The sequence below is a fragment of the Neopsephotus bourkii genome, unplaced genomic scaffold (assembly GCF_033783945.1).
Source record: "Neopsephotus bourkii isolate Nb327-2 ecotype Australia unplaced genomic scaffold, CSIRO-AGI_Nbou_v1 NB_575, whole genome shotgun sequence".
In the NCBI taxonomy this organism is placed as follows: Eukaryota; Metazoa; Chordata; class Aves; order Psittaciformes; family Psittacidae; genus Neopsephotus; species Neopsephotus bourkii.
Window position 1 is genome coordinate 102,478 of NW_026901076.1, and position 18,858 is coordinate 121,335.

The window sequence follows — 18,858 nt, forward strand, 5'->3', positions numbered from 1 at the left end:
AGCTGGACAGATGAGTGGAAGAACCTGATGCCTCAGCTACAGGAGCTGACCGTGAATACCCCAAGCAGAATGAGACAGAGGAAAACGAATGATTGCAAAACATCACTTGGGGGCAACTGAAAAGTAACAGCTTGAATATGTGTGCTTGTAAAGTAGCTATTATTAGAGGCTGTGATTTTGTGTATAAAACCACCTGTATTTACTAGCCAGTTGCTAATAAGAAACTACACCTTGTATTGTATGGATTTGTCACTTGTAAAAGAGATGTTAGAGCATGCAAATTTGCAGCAGCTGTTAGAAAATGCTAAGGCAAAAGCTAGAAAGATCCTAACACAATGGTAGTGTTATAAAGTACGTAATGGAACAAATTAAGAGGGTAGGAGAAATCCTCTGGTAAGAAATTTCTTTGGCTAGTCCCTCGCTAGTTTGCTAATGTAAATCTGTGTGTGCTTTGCCATAGTAGTGACTTGTTACTGGATGAAGCAGGTGAAACTCTGCATTGACAACAAGGTGCAGGGACTGAGGTTGGCCAAATGCCTGCTACCACTGTCAAGGGCAAGACTGGGTTGGCCTCTGCATTTGCCACCAGGAAGAACCTTTAGCTCCGCTGTTGGCTGCAACCCAACAGGCGTTAAGCAGTGGGGACACATGCCATGCCAGTCCTTGATGTGAGGGATGGACTCCCCTGTTATCAGAGAGCCATCCAGGAGAAAAAGGGCAGACCAAGCAGCCTGTGATTGGCATAGGTAGGAGATATGATCTAGTCCAAATCCCCTGATCAAGTAGGGTCATCTAAAAGATATATAAAACAACAACAACAAAAAAAAGGATGCAAGGATTTTCTCCACACGGACAGTTAGCAAAAGCACAATTTGTACTAAATTCTTTAAATTTGTCTAATTTAGATTCTCTTTCCACAATACAGCGATTGTGACATCTGACAGACAATTCCTTGCCCAAACCAGTGGTTCTATATAAAGACCTACATGATAATGAGTGGGAAGGACCAGTGCCATTGCTGACATGGGGTCAAGGATACAGCTATCGACAGAACCATACTGGCTGCCAGCAAAATGTGTAAAGCTCCAGAACTCAACAACAAAAAGAAATGACAATGACAGAAATCTTTGTAATATCTGTTCTATTATGTGTGACCATGGGTAATGGACAAGTATACTGGGCACATTTGTTAAATCCCCCATTCCGACCTGTTAAATGGTGTGTAGGATTCACTGGTATGCCACATGTTATAAAGGTTCAAGTGACTTCAAATCAGACTAATCTTACTGAAATAATGCTGCCTGGAGTAGTGGGTGGTTATGTTAATTACACAGGTCAAGCAGTGATAGAGTGGGCACACCAAATTGTTAAAAAACCCACTTCTAGTAAAACAAAAAGGGGGAATGATAGGGGAGACCCCAAATGCATGAATCAATAAAGCATTGTTTGTCTAAATTTTCTAACATTATCCAGGTCTGATTTACACACGGGCACGAATGTCCCCCCAGTGATTAGGCATTTTTCTTCACTAACCCATGAAGGCCTAGATCCGATACTGGGGAAAGAACTCATTATGGTAACGCTAAAGTCTTTCGAAAATCATAACTGGGAAGGTCCTTTTAGGTTAATAAGTTGGGGAAGAGTCTCTACAGAACGAGGACCCTGATGGGTCCTCATACAATGTACCCATCCGTTTATACAAGTGACGGCTGCCAATGAAGATTGATGCCGCATTAATTGCTGGTGTGAAGTTATCTCGTAGGAGCTGTACAAAGCGAACTGATCTCTTTTTGGAGAGCCAGTCAACAGAGAGCATATCTGTGCGGGAGCGTATCGCAACTGGACTTTCCAGCCACTAGGAACAGACTGGGAACATTTGACCCCTAAAATGGTACCACTGGACAACAGGGTTGCTTTTAGATGTTGATTCTGTGAGGCATGCCTCACTACAGAACAGAACGACTGTTGATATTTACTGTTAGCTCAAGTCCATGGGTGTGAAGATTTTGACAGTAGGTGCTGCACGAATTCATCAGATCGTCCATAAAAGCATTCTGGACTTAATAACAAGGACAGCACACCTGCAGACGTATTGTGTGTTTTCCCCGTGGTGTATGTGCCGGATACATATGTGCTGAATACAGCGAACAGCGGGCGTAGGTCAGTGGCCCTTCCCAAAAGAAAAACTGCTGCAATTACACAAATTGGTGAACAACTGAAAGCTGGTCACATAGTCCCCACAACCATCCCATGGAACACACCTGTCTTTGTGATTCAGATGAAAAATAATGTTTGGAGGCTTTTATATGACCTAAGAAATACAAATGAGGTCACGGAGGATATGGGAGCTTTGCAACCTGGGCTGCCCTTGCCAACAAGCGGGGGCTGGTGGAGCTGGTCCGATAAATAAGGGGAAGAGCAGATTTGGTAGGAGGCTTGCCAGACTGGTCAGGGAGGCTTTAAACTAGATGTGTTGGGGGAGGGGGACATCATTCCATCCCAACACACCCAGTCAGTTGCCAGCTCCTATAATAAATGCTCTGAGCAATGTAGAGATATTCCAGCTGCTCCAGCCAATGAGCCGGCTTCATTTGGAGCTCGACTCAGATGCCTCTATACAAATGACCGTAGCATGGGTAACAAACAAGAGGAATTAGAGACGTGTGCATGTCTATGGGGGTATGATATAATAGCCATCGCAGAAACATGGTGGGATGGCTCCTGTGACTGGGGTGTTGGAATGGAAGGTTACAGACTATTTAGAAAAGGCAGGCCTGGCTGGCGGGGAGGGGGGGTTGCCCTTTATGTTAGGGATAGGCTGGAGAGTATGGAACTTTGACTGGGGATAGGTGAGCAGTTAACAGAGAGTTTGTGGGTCAGGGTTAAAGGGAAAACAGCTATGGAAGACATTATTGTGGGGATCTGTTACAGACCGCCTGATCAAGAGGAATCTGCGGATGAAGCACTCTATAGGCAGACAGGAAAAGCCTCACACTCACAGGCCCTCATTCTCATGGGTGACTTCAACCACCCTCACATCTGTTGGAATGACGGTACACCCGCCACAAGCATTCCAGGAGGTTCCTCGATAGTGTGGAAGATAACTTCCTTCTGCAAGTAATAGAGGAACCGACAAGGAGAGGTGCCATGCTCGTGCTCACCAACATGGAAGGGCTCGTTGGAAATGTGGCGCTCCAGGGCATCCTTGGATGCAGCGATCACGAGATGGTCGAATTTGAGATACTCAGGACAGTGAGAAGAGCGTGCAGCAAGCTCACTGGCCTGGACTTCAAGAGAGCAGACTGTGGCCTCTTCAGGAACCTGCTTAGTAAGGTTCCATGGGATATAGCCCTAGAGGGCAGGGGGGCCCAAGACTCTTGGTTGGTCTTCAAGGATCACCTGCTACAAGCTCAGGAGTGTTGCATCCCAACCAGAAGGAAGTGCAGCAGGAGAGCCAGGAGACCTCCTTGGATGGATAAGGAGCTGCTGAGGAAAATTCAAATGAAAAATGAGTCTTACAGAAAGTGGAAGCAAGGACAGGAGACCTGGAAAGCTGCAATGATAACGGTCGCCTCTTACTAGAGTTCTGTGCAGAGCAACAGCTTACCATCACCGACACTATCTTCCAGCAGAAAGACAGCTGGAAGACAACCTGGATGCATCCACGATCTAAACATTGGCACCTTATTGATTATGTTTTAGTGCGCCAGAGAAATATTTGTGATGTCTGTCACACCCGAGTGATTCCTAGTGCAGAATGTCAAACAGACCACCGCTTTGTGCATTCCAAACTTAATTTCCACTTCAAGCCCAAACCTAAGAGGGGCGGCATTCCAAGGAGGAGGCTCAATGTTGATAATCTTCAAATAGCTGCAGTGAGGGACAGCTTTCAGGCTAACCTTCAAACTAGGCTTGAAGACCAACTTATAGATTCTTCTCCTGAAGCGCTTTGGCAACATATCAAAAACAGCATCCTGCAGTCCTCCGTAGAATCCATTGGGTTCTCCTCAAAGAAAAACAAAGACTGGTTTGACGATAGCAACCAGGAGGTCCAGGAATTGCTGACAAAAAAAGAGATCTGCTCATCAAGCACACCTCGCTCAGCCACTCTGCCATGTAAGAAAAGCAGCCTTTCGTCTTGCATGTAGCAAACTCCAACAGAAACTTAGAGACATCCAGAACAAGTGGTGGGTCAACCTAGCAGAAAAGACTCAACTATGTGCAGATTTGGGTGACCACAGAGGATTCTATGAGGCTCTGAAGGCAGTGTATGGACCCACATTCCAGGTTCAAAGCCCCTTACTTGGTGCAGATGGCCAAACGCTTCTTACAGATAAAATTTCCATCCTGAATCGTTGGTCTGAACATTTTCAAACCCTCTTTAGTGCTAATCGTGTAGTCCAAGGTGAAGGAATCCAGCACATTCTGCAACATCCGGTGAAAAACGAATTGGATTTAGCCCCTACCATGGGAGAGACTCTTAAGGCCATACAGCAGGTGAAAACTGGCAAGGCAGCTGGGGTTGACGGAGTCCCACCTGAAATATGGAAGCATGGAGGCCAAGCACTCCACGCTAAATTTCATGAGCTAGTTTTGTGCTGTTGGGAACAAGGCAAAATACCATCAGACTTTCGTGACGCAATCATCGTCACTCTGTATAAGAAAAAAGGTGCCAAGTCAGACTGCTCAAACTACCGTGGTATAACTCTGCTCTCCATTGCTGGTAAAATTCTTGCAAGAGTACTATTGAACAGACTAGTACCTGCCATCGCAGAAGAACTTCTACCTGAAAGTCAGTGTGGTTTCAGGGCTAATAGAAGTACCACAGACATGGTATTTGCTCTCAGACAATTGCAAGAAAAGTGTAGAGAACAGAATAAGGGGTTATACGTAACTTTCGTTGACCTCACCAAAGCTTTTGACACTGTGAGCAGGAAAGGCTTGTGGCTGATCTTAGAACGATTAGGTTGCCCCCCCAAGTTCCTGAAAATGATTATTCTGTTACATGAGGATCAGCAAGGCCAAGTCAGGTATGGTGATGCACTCTCTGAGCCTTTCCCAATAATCAATGGTGTGAAACAAGGTTGCGTTCTCGCACCGACCTTATTCACAATCTTCTTCAGCATGATGCTCCAAAGGGCTACAGCAGACCTCGATGAACAAGACGGCATTTATATTCGATATCGTACCGATGGTAGCCTATTCAATCTAAGGCGACTGAAGGCCCACACTAAGACCCTAAACCATCTTGTCCGTGAACTGCTCTTTGCTGATGATGCCGCCCTTGTTGCCCACACAGAAGCAGCTCTGCAGCGTTTAACATCTTGCTTTGCGGAGGCGGCTGAGGTTTTTGGGCTGGAAGTCAGCTTGAAGAAGACAGTAGTCCTCTACCAACCTGCACCCCAAGAAGATTATCGCCATCCCCATATTACCATCGGCGAGTCAGAGCTTAAGACAGTTCAGGAGTTCAGCTATCTGGGAAGCATCATTTCCTCGGATGCCACGATCGACAAAGAGATAGACAACAGAATAGCAAAGGCATATAGAGCCTTTGGAAAACTCCATAAAAGAGTCTGGTGCAATAAACACCTGCAGAAAAGTACAAAGGTCAGTGTCTATAGAGCCATTGTATTGTCTACTCTTTTATATGGGTCTGAATCATGGGTCATCTACCGTCATCACCTGCGACTCCTGGAACGCTTTCATCAGCGCTGCCTCCGTACAATTCTAAACATCCATTGGACTGACTATGTGTCTAATGTCACTGTCCTTGAACAGGCGGGGGTCACCAGCATCGAGGCCACATTGCTGACACTGCAGCTGCGCTGGGAAGGGCACGTCTCTAGAATGAAGGATCACCGCCTCCCCAAGATCGTGTTTTACGGTGAACTTGCCACGGGTAGCCCTAAGAGAGGTGCCCCAAAGAAGAGATACAAGGACTCCCTGAAACAATGCCTTAGCCTTGGCCATATTGACTACCATCAGTGGTCCACCTTGGCCTCCAATCGGGAGACTTGGAGGCACACCATACATAATGCCGCTGACTCCTTTGAGAGTTCACGAAGAACTAGTCTCGAGGAGAAAAGACAACGCAGGAAGAATCGTGTCCCACCTGTCCCACCCAAGGAGACCTTCTGCTGTGCTTTTTGTACCCGGATTTGCCTATCCCACATTGGCCTTCTTAGTCATCAGCACGCTTGTAGTAAGTGTGGGTAAATGCCCTTCCCAAATCTTCGTTCGCGAAGTCAAGCCATGATGATGATGATGACAATTGCAACATTGTGTTGACACCCATGGGTCAATCTATTTTTCGTGAGTTAGTTTTAATTTCAGTCTGTCATTGCCGCTTGATATGATTTTCCAGGGTGCCTTTGGAGCCTTCTTGACTTGAGTATGATGAATCCAGACGTTTTGTTCTCTAACTTTGATAGCTGTGAAATTTGTGAGGAGTACTTGGAACGACACTTTCCACCATGGTTTGAGGTCTACTTCCCCTGTAGGTCTGAAAGATTTTATATACACATAATCCCCAGGTTGTATATTATGTACAGGACTATCCAGTCCTCTGTTTCGAGTTCCAGCCACATATTTTTCAATTTTCCTGAGTTGTTTTCCTAACTCTATTATATAATTATTCATAGTCTCTTCTCCCACTTGGAGAGACGTTCCCTGTTGGACCCCATATGGTCTTCCATACAGAATTTCGAAAGGACTCAACCCTTCTTGAGTTCTTGGTTTAGTTTGAATTCTCAACAGGGCTAATGGAAGTGTCTGGGGCCAAGGTAAACTGGCCTCCTGACCCAATTTCACAATTTGTTGTTTAATTATATAGTTCATTTTCTCCACCTGACCACTTGACTGAGGACGGTAGGGAGTATGAAGTTGCCAATCAATACCTAAATGTTTGTTAATTTGTTGTACCACTTTTGAAACAAAATGTGGTCCTCTATCTGAAGATATAGTGGCTGGAACTCCATATCGTGGTATTGTTATAAAAATTTAGCATAGACAGGGTTTTGGTCCAAATTTAATTTATTTACAATTTATTGAGAGGCAATAAGCAAGCAGCGCTGGGTGCGCAGGGGAGCCTTCACTCCACCAGCAACGCACACCGAGAGTTCTGGGGTACAGTGTCTTATACTCCTCGGTCTTGGGTTTCAGCCAATCCTGTCGTCTCCTTCACCCAAATACCGACGTGATTCTTTTTCATTGTTCTCCTCCTGTTGCTGGGATCTTATCTTTGGGTGATGAAACTTCTTAAAAAGTCATTGAATTCCATGGCAATACATTAACAGGGAATGTCTGTCACAAGCTTAACCACTATCTTAGCCCCCTCAATTCCATTTCTTATATAGTTACATATCGAATACCAAGTTTCACCTCATCCCGTAACAGAATGTATCCCTTGATTACCTAACCCCCTTAAGGTATTCAAGCAGTTAAACAAAACACCCTCTGTAGTTAGCAAAGCATCTGAGACATTCAAGTAGTTAAACAAAGTACCCCTTAAAGTAACAAAGACTTTGATTAGGAAGGATTATTCCTTTGTTCCTTCTTTTCTTTCATCATTGTATTTACAGGAACTCCCATCTTAATCTGATCATTCCTATACATTCTACACATGATTTTCGATTCCTCCCAAAGTGCAATGATGACAAGGACTCCTAAGTTTCTGACACGAATCATTCCTATATACCTCACAGTATTATTTCCTGTAACAATATTTTTGTTACCTCCCGGGCTTGTGCGCTTCTTGTTGGAAAGGCTTCTGGCCAACCTGAAAAGGTGTCTGTTAGTACCAACAGATGTCTATGCCCCCTTTTTCTTGGCAGTTCTGTGAAGTCAATCTGCCATTGTTGGCCTGGTCCATTACCTCTGCTAATTTAGCCTAATTTAAGCTTGGGAGTAATTTTGGGATTTGTTTGAAGGCAAAGATCACATTGCTGAGATACTTGTTGGATGGTAGCATATAAATTTCTAGCTAGTATTTTGTTTATTAAATATTTATGTAAGGCATCCACTCCCCAATGGGTTTTCTGATGTTCATTTTTTATAAGGGCCCATAACAAGCATGAGGGAACAATTAGCCTCCCCTGTGGTGTACTAGCCCACCCTTCCTCATTAAATATTCCATCCTGATCTATAATCAATTTCTGATCTTCCTTATTATAGTTTGGCTTACCTTCCAGAGAAATTTTCCCATCTGGAACTAAAACTCCTTCAATTGTTATCTCACCCTTTGCTGCTTCTTTTGCCTCTCTGTCTGCCAGCTCATTTCCTTCTTCTAATTCTGAGCTCACCTTCTGCTGTGCTTTGATGTGCATAATTGCCACCTTCTCAGGTAGTTGGACTGCTTCCAATAGTCTCAATATTCCTTGTGCATGTTTGATATTTTTCCCATGTGAATTCAACAGTCCTCTCTCCTTCCAAATAGCACCATGTGCATGTACAACTCTGAATGCATATCTTGAATCTGTATAGATGTTTAACCTTTTCCCTTTTGCTAGTTCCAGAGCTCTAGTCAGTGCGGTCAGTTCCGCCTTTTGCGCGGAAGTGTTTATTGGCAAGGGTCCAGATTCTATTACTTCTCTGCAGGTGGTGACTGCATACCCAGCATGTCGCTTTCCACTGGTGATATAGCTGCTTCCATCAGTAAACCAGGTTTCTGTGTTGTCCAAAGGGGTATCTTTCAGGTCTGGGCGACTGGAGTATGTGGCTTCAATGGTGTCCAGTCAATCGTGGTGTACAGGTTCTCCTTCATTTCCACTAAGGAAAGAAGCTGGGTTGACAATGTTAGTTACCACTATCTCTATATCATCTTGTTCCACAATGACAGCTTGGTATCTCAGGAACCTCTGAGGGGAAAGCCAGTGTCCGCCTTTCATTTCCAGTACTGCAGACACTGTATGGGACACTAGCACTGTCATTCTCTGGCCCAAGGTAAATTTGCGTGCTTCTTGGATATTCAGCACGACTGCTGCGACGGCTCTAAGGCACCCAGGCCATCCTCTTGCCGTTACGTCTAACTGCTTAGAAAAATAAGCAACTGCTCGTCGGTATGGACCCAAGTCTTGTGCTAGTATTCCCAGGGCAATCCCTTGCCTCTCATGAGAAAATAGAAAGAATGGTTTGCTCACGTCTGGAAGTCCTAGAGCTGGAGCTGACATGAGAGCATTCTTCAACTGGCCAAAGGCCTGCGTGGCCTCCTTTGTCCATTGGAGGTTTCTATTTCCATTGGCAATGAGTGTATATAGGGGCTTTACAAGCAGCCCATAGTTGTAAATCCACAGCCTGCACCACCCTGTCATACCCAGGAAGGTCCGCAATTCTTTTATTGTTCAGGGTTTCGGGGTTTGAGATATTGCTTCCTTACAATCTTGCCCTAAAGTCCGTTGTCCAGCACTAATCTCATAGCCCAGGTAAATCACTTTCTGTTTCACTACCTGAGCCTTTTTCTTAGACACCCTATATCCCTGGAGTCCCAGGAAATTTAAGAGGCTTACTGTCCAAGCCACACACGTTTCTTCTGTCTGGGTGGCAATTAAGATGTCATCTACGTACTGCAGTAGCTTCCCTTCTCCCGGCGGAGCCTCCCAGGATTCTAAGTCTTTTGAAAGTTGTTCTCCAAACAGAGTGGGGCTGTTCTTAAATCCTTGAGGCAGCACCGTCCACATGAGCTGGGTTTTGCGCCCACTCTTAGGGCTTTCCCATTCAAATGCAAAGATTTTCTGGCTGGCTTCGTGGAGAGGGAGGCAAAAGAAGGCATCTTTTAAATCTAAAACGGTAAACCAAGTTAGCTCCGGTGTTAAGCATGTTAGCAAAGTGTATGGATTTGCTACTACAGGGTAAAGATCCTCAGTTATTTTGTTGACAGCTCGTAAGTCCTGTACCACTCGGTATGACCCGTCAGGTTTCTGAACAGGTAAAATAGGGGTATTGAAATCTGACTGGCACTCCTTTAACAGTCCCAGTTGTAGGAAATTCTCAATTATTGAGTAAATTCCTTCTTTATCTTTCTTTTTCAGAGGGTACTGTTTAATCCTGACTGGCTGTTTTCCCTCCTTGAGCTTAATCTGTATCGGGGGTGCATTTTTGGCCCTCCCAGGTATGTTTGTGGCCCATACCCCTGGGAATACTTGGTCCAATACATCTTCCCTGATTTCTTCCACAACATGATTGGCAATTAAAACTAAACTTAACATCTCTATATATTGTTGGCCATTTACTTTTAAAGTAATCTCGCCTCCTCTGAAAGTAATAATTGCTCCCAAATGTTCCAGTAAGTCTCTCCCTAGGAGAGCTTTTGGGGAATTAGGCATATATAAGAATTTATGAATGCCCCATTGCTTTCCCAATTGATATTTCAATGGTTTACAAAAATACGCCTTCTCACTTTGGCCAGTTGCCCCTTTTACCATAATATAATCATCCCCTAAGGGCATTAAGGCTTTGTTTAAAACAGAATATGTTGCACCCGTATCAACCAAAAATTCCACCTCCTTCTCCTCGTCCCCTAGCTTCATCATAACCAGTGGATCTGCTAGGGAAGATTCCTCTGGTTCTCGTCATTCTTCCTTCACATGTGCAACCACCCTTCCTTTAGTAGCCCTGTTTGGACGGCGGTTCTTTTTGTTTTCCGGACATTCGTTCTTCCAATGTCCAAACTTTTTACACAATGCACATTGATCTCTACCCAGTTGGGGTCGTTGTCTTTTGTCTCTTCTTCCCCCTTCTTCCACTACTGCCATCAATCTTCGTATTTCTTGCTTATAACCTTCCTCCCGGTTACTGAATACTCGCCATGCTTCGTCCAGCAAAATCTCTAAATTTCTACTTTCTGTTGGTCGTAACCTTTGGAGTTTCCTCCTAATGTCTCCAGTAGATTGTCCTAAAAATAAAGATACTAATTGCTGTATTCCTATCTCTGATCCAGGGTCTAATGGCGTGTTACGGCGCATAGCATCTCTTAATCGATCTAAGAATTCCGATGGTGATTCTGAAGGGCCTTGTTTCACCGCATATAGTGCTGACCAGTTCATGGTTTTTGGTATTGCCCTCTCGACTCCTTTTACAATCCATTCTTGGTAAGCTTGTAATTTTTCTAACTCTGCCAAACGGTTGGGATCCCATTTTGGATCCTGAAGTGGAAAAAATTCCCTTACATCTTCTTGTTTTACTTTGTAATAGTCTTCAGCTAGTTCTCTTGCTGTTTTTAGTATCAATTGTTTTTCTGTTTCCGTCATTGCTTCTAATAATAACTGCATGTCACTCCAATCTGGATTATGTTGTTTTATAAAGAACTGCAAATGTTTTGTAGCACTTACGGGATAGTTACGATAATCCTTTGCCACCTTTCTCCATATTTCCAAATCCAAGGTGGAGAACGGTACTTTAATCAGCACTGGAGTTCCTTCAGGTCCTACTGTTTCCCGAAGAGGTGCTTGCAGGACATGTCTTTGCTGGTTTCATTGGGTTCGTGAGGAGACCGGACTCCCCAGGGGAGTAATGGTGTCTTCTGAGTCCGTGTCCACCTGTGCCTTTGGTGGGGGCTTAAACACATCTATTAATTCCTGGTTTGCATCTTGGTAAATTTTATCCTGTTTAATACATCTCTGACCTATATCACACGATGAACAGCATCGCTTAGGCTTAATTTTTTCTTTATTACCCCTCTCAAGGGCTAATACCAAGGGATCCTGGGGTGGTATTATCCCACAGGCTCTTTGCCATTCCGGGTGGTTTCGGAGAGTGAAGAACATATCTGCATATGATACTTCATCCCACTTCCCTTCCCTTCTTAAAAATAACATTAATTGTAGCATAGCATTATAATCCAGTGTCCCATTAAGTGGCCACTTCACCCCGTCTTCTAATTTATAGAGAGGCCACCATTGGTTACAGTACTTAATCAGGGTTTTCTTATTTTCTGAGCCCTCGGGCCCTGTAATTTCTTTCCAATTTACCAAAATACACCCTAAGGGGCTCTTTCTTAATATTTCTTTACTTTGGTTTATTCCCATTTTACTTTCTCCTTTGTAATCACGTATCCTCAAACTTCTTTGATACTTTTACAAACACGTTCTCAGGTTTTTCTCACTTCCCGAGAACTCCTCAGGACTCTGTGGCTCCACCACAGATCAATCCACTTATCTTAGTTCCAAGAAATGGCCAGCCAGAAATTTCTGATTATCCAGAACAATATCTAGCCCACCGGAATTTTGTGTGACTAAAATAACAAAAAAACAAACTTTGCAGTAAACACGTTGTCACCACATACTGTTACAGTCACACAGCCACAATATCCACGTGAAATGCAGCCACGCTCGCACAAGGCACACAGCCACAATGCCACTGTCACGTCCACTTAACTCCCACAACGTCCACAATGCCACCGTCACGTCCACTTTGCTCCCACAACGTCCACAATGCCACCGTCACGTCCACTTAGCTCCCACAAGGTCCACAATGCCACCGTCAAGTCCATTTAGCTCCCACAAGGCCACACACAGGACAACTTCCACAAGGCACACAGCCACAATACCACCGTTACGTCCACTTAACTCCCACAAGGCACACAGCCACAATACCACCGTCACATCCACTCAACTCCCACAAGGTACCCACGCGGAATGCCACCATCACATACAGTTACACTCCCACAATACCACCGTACACTTCACTCCCACAAGGCACACATAGAATCTTTTCTTGGTGTCTGGCGTGAAGCTAGCCAACATAGGAGGGGCAGTTGCTCCCTCCCCTAATTTTAAACTACCTTTAGTTACAAACAAGACACACAAGACAAAAGACAGGAAACATAAACACTTCGTCCGTCTCCGGCCGCTCTCCTCGCGGAGAATACGGAACCGCGGATTAGGACTCTGCACTCGCTTCGTAGCTATGCCACGTCTCAGTCATACAAGGGTACACACGGCATCCCATACATTCACACAGCGGTGTCGCTTACCCTCCTCTTGGCTCCCGAAATCTGAGATGCAGCCAAAACCTGGAACTCGCTTAGTTTACGGCAGCCCCTGCTGGGGAGTTTCTGAACTCACCCGACCCACCACCAGGGTCGCTAGCGGCCGCTCTGTCGGTCGGCGAGTCCGTTCGCAAGCCCTACCTACCAAGGGGAACTACGCTGTGCGCCAGACGTCTCTGCGTGCCTTACCAGCAGCCCCGGGTCAAGCGTGCGACTTATAGACCCCCAAAATTACTAAAATAAATTTCAAGCATACCGTTTTTCCGCAGCCGGCACAGGTTTTTGTCTGTCCCCGCAGTGAGCGGACAAGAAGCGGAGCTCCTCCAGGCAAGCGGCCTGGGGCACCCAGGATATCCGTCTCCCAGCCGGTCCTGCAGTCGACAGAGATCTCCTGCCTGGCTCGCCAAATTGATAGCGGAATAGACTCCACAACTTCGTTAAAGTTGTAAAGTAGGTATGCTTTATTCAGCTGAAGACGCACGGGGGATTGGTCCTCCAAAAGGCATGCGTGCCTCAGTGTTGTTTCCCTCTACATTTATCCTCTAAAGTTACAAGGTTGCACAATACGCCTATACATATTCATATTCTATCCCCGCTTCGTATTATAATGACCTAGAAAGTCCTCTGCGCCTGCGCAGTGCCCCCTCTGGTCATGGGCAGGGGTCTCAAGATGAAGTAAATGAGTCTTCCTCTTGTGGGTAGGGGTCTTCAAGATGAAGTAAATGAGTGTTCCTCTTCTTGAACTTGTCACCTTTTAGTCTTCACACATATGGTTTTAGGGTTTGGTCGGTGCCCCAGCCATAAACCATCTGCTTCTTCCCGTATCCGGCGTCTGCTTATCAATAGGACCAGGTGTCTGCTTTTGCTTATCAATAGGACTTGGTGTCTTTGTTCTGCTTAGTAAGCACTTACAACAGACAATACCTTGTCTAGGCAAGTAAATTCCTCTAATGCAAGCAAATTCCTCTAACCCCCCTGTACAACCCCCCTGTACATTGGTCAACCCTCTGCATCACAGTGGTATCTGGGGTAGCTTAGCCTCAAGCTCCGACCCCCTCCCCCCCATGGAATCAGAAGGCTTGCTTTTCTTCTGTCCCATCTTCCAGAGTGCCTTCTCACACACACACAGTCTTTCGCTCCCTGTTCGTGGCCCAGTCCCTCGTCGGAGATGGGAACCACACTACTAAGGGCCGGGATGTGTCAAGTAGACATGTCGAAACTAGGCCAAAAGTCAGGAGGAAGATAGCTTATCTTCATCCCCACAACCACCAAGAGATAGAATACAGCCTTGAGCAACAAGCCCCACATGAGAAGATAAGAACAAGAAGGACACCTCATTCAGCCTCCCCGTGGGTTCAGTGGGTGTGGGGAGGAAGGCTCTTTATCTTCTTTTCCCTACCTAGTTTACTTTAACAGATCCTTGCAGTCTATATGCCAAATGGCAAAGTGTCAAAATTTTCCAGAAACCTTTAAGCAAGCAAGTAACTCTTAAACAATTAACTTTTAAGCAAACAAGATTTGATTAACAAACAGGAATTCACTCATCACAGTCAGTATTTTCTTATTTCTTCTAATTGCTTTTCCCAGATTGATCAGAAACTCTAGGAGATAACCTTCTCCCACTTCCAGAAGACTTTCTCCTTTAAACTGGGACTGATATTGTCTTCCATTTAAATTTTACATGGGATAGCCTCTTCTTTCGACTGAGGTTTAGTTCAAATTCTTAATAGAGCCAGTGGTAAGGCTTGGTATCAGTATCTTGACATATTTTACTAATCTGTGGTTTTATTATCTTTTTAACTTGCCCACTGGCCTGTATGGAACATGTAGTTGCCAATGAATTTCTAATTTTTGCTAATTTCTTGTACTAAAGTTTGAGCCTCTGTCAGAAGAAATTACCTCTGGTACTCCAGAACAAGGTATTACACTGTTTAACAATGTTCCAATTACTTGTCTTGCATTATTTATTCTACAAGGGAATGCTTCTGGCCATCCTGAAAAAGTATTTGTTAACACCAACAAATATTGGTCTCAATAATTCAGAAAAAATTATTTGTCAGTGCTGTCCCAGACAACTTCCTCCCCAGTTGTACCAATTTGATTTCTACTTTCAATTTTAGGGTTATTCTTGAAGCAGAGCTGACATTGTCACTAATTGAACCATGTTATACAGATTCCTTCCTTCAATTTGTTCGTCTAAGTATTTATCTTCCTGAACTAGCTTCCAGAGTTGGCTATAGGGGATTATAATTCGCCCATCAGGTATCTAAACCTAATCTTCTTTGTTTTCCTCTCCTTTGAGAGCTCCAATCAATTTTCTATCCTCCTCTGAATATCTAGGTTTAGATTTCTCAATTGTTAGTTTGCCATCAGGGATTAAGGGAATGAGTTTAGATTGTTCAGCTGCTCATTTGGCTTCAAAATTGGCCAAATTATTTCCAATTTCCTGATCAGATTCACCTTGTTGATGCCCTCAACAATACATAATAGCTACTTCCTCAGGTAGCTGAACAGCTCTTAGTAGTCATAGAATTTCTGTAGCATGTTTAATCTGTTTCTCCTGTGTGTTCAAACATCCTCATTCTTTCCAGATGGCACGCTGTGCATGGACCACACCAAATGCATATTTAGAATCAGTCCAAATATTTATCCTTTTGTCTTTTGCCAATTGCAGGGCACGTTCCAGAGGTTTCTTTCAAATCTGGTTGCCTTGAATATACAGTTCAGTCGGGTGTGAATAGTTCTGTTGGTTGTTCTGCAAAAGGATTCTGGATTGACAACACTGACCACAATTTCTGTATCATGATGTTGCACAAGGGTGGCCTGGTATTTTAAAAAACTTGAAGGAGATAACCAGTGGGCTTCTTTCTGTTCCAGGAATGCTGATACCACATGGGACACTAGCACAGTAACCCTTTGTCCCAAGGTGAATTTGCGAGCCTCTGCAATATTCATGACAACTGCTGTCACAGCCCTTAGGCATCCAGGCCATTCTTTGCTCGCTTCATTCAGCTATTTTGAAAAATACACCACTGCCCTCTTATAGGGTCCTAGTTTCTGAGTAAGGACCACGAAAGCTATTCCCTGTTCTTCATAAGAATATAGCCAAAAGGATTTAGTCATATCCAGAAGTCAGAGCTGCAGTTCTCATTAGCTCTGGTTTTTAATTTCTAAAGCCCTCCTCTAATGAATCAGTTCATTCCAAAGAGAGGGGGGCTTCTTTTAACAGTTCATATAGGGGTCTTACCAGAACACCATAATCAAGCATCTAAAGTCTGCATCATTCAGTCACTCCCAGAAACATATGGAGCTCCTTGACGGTCGACAGTCGTGGAGTTTGACAAATGGCTTCTTTTCTAGCAGTTCCAATTTTTCTCTGTCCTCCGGTTATTTTATATCCTAGGTAGGAAACTTGGGTTTGGATTAGTTGGGTCTTTTGTCTGGTTACCCAATAACCATTCAGTCCCAGAAAATTCAATAATCCCACCATTCATTGGGTACGTTCTTCCTTTGTTTCAGTAGCAATTGATAGGTCATCCACATATTGCAACAGAGTCCCCATCCGAGTGGGTGGTTTCCGTGATTCTAGTTCCAGTGCTAAATTATTTTGAAAAATCATTCGACTGTTTTAATACCCTAGAGATAATACTGTCCAAGTTAATTGGGTTTTCCTTACTGTATCAGGATTTTCCCATTCAAAAGCAAATAAATTCTGGTTTTCTTTGGCCAATGGTAAGCAAGATGGCAAATCATTTCTGATTCAATTTAGTCAATAAGGTATACGGATTAGCTATTACTGGATGAATATCCTCTATAAATGTGTTGATTCCTGAGATCTTGAACCAATCTGCAACTTTATTTCATTACTGGCAAGATAGGAGTATTATATTCCAATTCACATTCAATTAAAATAAATGATTTTTTTAATTTTTTTCTTTTAATTCCCTTTCCTGCAATTTTACGGGATATTGTTTTAGTCTAATTGGGCAGGTCCCCCTTTTTATTTCTACTTTAACAGGCAAAGCATTTTTCGCCTTACCTGGAACTTCAGATGCCTGTACTCCCAGATATACCTGGATTAAGGATTTCTTCTATTTCAGGGAGGTCCTGCTGTCTGCTTTTTCTGTTGAATTAAACATAAACTCAAAACTGCAATTAATTGATTTTAACTCTTAATTCCATTTTGCCTTCTTTAAATGTTGCTTATTGCCCTAATGAAGATTTCAGAGAATTTAGCATGCATAAAAATTTTATGCTTTCCTATTTGTTATCCCAATTTGTACTTTAAGGCTTGCGGTTTTGTTGGGGTTTTGTTTTTTTTTTTTTTATTTTCGGTTTTTTGTTGTCTTTTTTTTTTTTTTCCTTTGTGGCCAGTAGCTCCCACATCTAATTATTTTCCCTCTGATGTAACACCGAATAAGTTGCTCCTGTATCCACTAAAATTCCGCTTTATTTCCTCTAGTCCATAGTTTTAATGTAACCAGTGGATCTGTTAGGGTAGTTTCCACATGTCCCTTGTCAGTCTAGCTCCAATTCAGCCACCGGAGCCACCCCATGGCACTCCCTCCCCTGCAGGGCAGTCTCACTTCCAACGTTCAAAACTCCCCACAGCACACACACACCGATCAGGTCCCATAGGAGAAGAACCCACTTCCCCCACCTTTGCTCGACATACTTCCTCCATCAGTTTCAAAGCACTTCTGTCCACATTTATTCGACAACCCCTCAGTCCCGTCTGTCAGCATGTCTGTTCCCACTTGTTTGCCTGCCCCAGCACTCATCCCGTGCTCAACCACAGGAGCTGAGCGAGCTCCCCTCCTTTCCACTTGGTTTCTTAAAGTGAAAAACATATCTGTATATAGTACCTAATCCCATTTTCCTGGCCACCTCAAAACCAACATTCATTGTAACAACGTATTATAATTCAGAGTTCCACTTTTAGGCCATTTCTCCTGATCTTCCAAAGTATATAAAGGCCACCATTGGCTGCAATATTTTATCAATGTTTTCTTGTTTACCGAGCCCCCAGAAGACCCTCCCAGTTCTTTCCAATGTGCCAAAATGTAACCCAATGGGCTTTTCTTCAGAATCCCCTTGTTTTGACTGACTCCCATTTCAAACAATCTTTTACAAATCTCTATAGCTTCTCTTTCCCAGTGCTCTGAAAATGCACTTTAAAAATATGAGAGCACCTACACACAAATTTTATGATATTCTCAGGGGGTTCAGTAAAATAATATCTCTGGTTTCTGCAGATCAACTCCCCTGTTGTTAGATCATAGTTTCAGTTCTATCAAAATTTACACTGTCCTAGTATCCACGGCAGGTTCCACTGTTCAAAAGTTATTATGCACCCATATGTGAGGCTACAAGCCTCTGTACTGAGTGTAAAGTCCAGGTATCAAGAGTAAGACTACAGACATTAGAGGTTATACTTCTGTTATAAAGCCACTGGGGCGCAGAAGGAACTCTTCTTAACACCCCCACCCCCTCAATAGCAACAGTTTACTTTTGTCTACTCCTCCCCCACCGCTTAAGCACTGTAATCTTTAACACTAACGACAGACATATACACACAAAGCACTTAGACACAACACAAAACAAAGATGCTTCATCTGTCTCCAGCCGCTCTCCTCACGGAGAACACGGAACCGCAGATCAGGACTCCGCACTTGCTTCGTAGCTATGCTACGTCTCAGTCACACAGAAACACAAACACACACATGGGATCCCACACACCCACTGTGATAAACTATAGACTAGGGTATTGTTTATTAAGATTTATGTTAAGCCCAATGTAAAGCTTAGGCAACAAAAGATATGAAATCGCTTATGCAAACAGCCACCAGACACAGCTTACGCAAGATAAGATAACC

The 18,858-nt window shown here is 43.8% G+C and overlaps 1 long non-coding RNA gene across 1 annotated transcript; it reads right to left on the bottom strand.

The window, feature by feature from the left end:
- Positions 1-813: 813 nt before the first annotated feature.
- Positions 814-18,785, bottom strand: LOC133211157 (uncharacterized). Its single transcript, XR_009725136.1, has 2 exons — positions 18,718-18,785; positions 814-1,450 (listed from the first exon to the last, which is right to left on the bottom strand). It is a non-coding gene; the product is annotated as an uncharacterized LOC133211157 (long non-coding RNA).
- Positions 18,786-18,858: the final 73 nt, after the last annotated feature.